Source organism: Micropterus dolomieu, linkage group LG20 (genome assembly GCF_021292245.1).
Source record: "Micropterus dolomieu isolate WLL.071019.BEF.003 ecotype Adirondacks linkage group LG20, ASM2129224v1, whole genome shotgun sequence".
In the NCBI taxonomy this organism is placed as follows: Eukaryota; Metazoa; Chordata; class Actinopteri; order Centrarchiformes; family Centrarchidae; genus Micropterus; species Micropterus dolomieu.
The window spans coordinates 4,639,632-4,641,108 of record NC_060169.1 but is presented as its reverse complement, the minus strand read 5'-3'; the positions used below and the strand labels follow the sequence as shown (position 1 = coordinate 4,641,108).

At 45.0% G+C, this 1,477-nt stretch overlaps 1 protein-coding gene across 2 annotated transcripts in view; it reads right to left on the bottom strand.

Annotated features, from left to right (window-relative positions):
• Positions 1-1,477, bottom strand: part of LOC123958557 (C-myc promoter-binding protein-like) — a 158,167-nt gene that overhangs the window by 91,087 nt on the left and 65,603 nt on the right. The gene's annotated exons all lie outside the window — the stretch shown is intronic.

Sequence of the window (1,477 nt, the reverse complement as noted above, 5' to 3'; positions counted from 1 at the left end):
CAGGTAGTTGGCTGGGCTCAGGAGCAGAGGGAGAGAGAGAGCACACAGGGGAGAAAACACAGGGAGGCAGGCAGGGAACAGAAAACCAAGGAAAAAGCGGAATAACTGATAAAAAGGAGAAAAAACCAGGACACTCACCGTCAGCCGGGCTACCACCACAACAAATATAAAATAAAAATATTTATGCTCCATGATATCTGTAATCTTGAGTAGGCTTGTTCCCAGTAAATGTTTTGTACTTTGCAGCTTGTGCACTCCAACAAAAGCTGTAGTTGTTTTTTTAAGGAAAAGGTCAACTAGTGTATTTGAAGAACAATTAACACATACATAACACATTAAAACAGGATTTTTTTTATGGAACTCAAAATGTTAACTGAACTGGTTTTAGTCTATGGACATTAGTCAGTTAGTAACTGGGAAACTCAGCTATTTAACCTCAGTAGGGTCGTTTGCCAGGATCGTCGATACTGCTGGTTCGTTAGTGTTCCTGGTTGCTGTAACGACAGTCGTTACAGTCGTTAGGACTACCGGTGGCTAAGACTGAACGACCATCGTTGGTGTCTTCACCTGAGGCCAATAGGTTACGTTTGTTGAGTTTCCCGGGAAGTGATGAAAGGACAGCATTGTAAGTGGGGGATAAGTGGTGGCGTAGAAACCCTCCTCTGATCAATGACGGCTTCTCAACCCGGGTGTAGATGGCTTCCTTGACACCTCTGTCAAACCATCCATCTTCTCTGTCTAAAATGTGCACCTGGTGGTCCTCAAACGAGTGTCCTCTGTCCTTCAGATGTAAGTAGACTGCAGAGTCTTGACCTGAGGAGTTGGCCCTTCTGTGTTGAGCCATGCGTTTGTGTAGTAGTTGTTTAGTCTCCCCAATATACAGGTCTGTGCATTCCTCACTGCATTGGACCGCATACACTAGATTGCTTTTCTTTCTTTGGGGTGTACCAGCATCCGTCTTAGCGTGTTCTTGGGTTTAAAAAACACAGGGATGTTGTAATTGTTAAAAATCCTCCTGAGTTTCTCTGATACTCCAGACACGTATGGAATCACAATGTTGTTGCGTTTGACCTTCTTTTCCTCCTCCCCTGTAGTTTTGTTCTTCTTGGATCTTGTGGCTGTTTTCACAAAAGTCCATTTAGGGTATCCACAAGCGGTAAGTGCCCCCTTCAGGTGTTTCTGTTCCTTCTCTCTGGCTTGGGCGCTTGTTGGTATGTTTTCCGCTCTGTGGTGCAGTGTTTTCATGACCCCTAGCTTGTGCTCCAGTGGGTGGTGTGAATCGAAGAGTAGGTATTGGTCTGTGTGTGTGGGTTTTCTGTAAACACCAATCTGCAGGCTCCTGTCCTCTTCAATGTGTACAGCGCAGTCCAGGAAGGCCAAACTGTTGTTGTGAACATCTTCTCGTGTGAACTTGATGTTACTGTCCACAGAGTTGATGTGTTCTGTGAAGGCTTGCACTTCCTGGCTTTTGATTTTG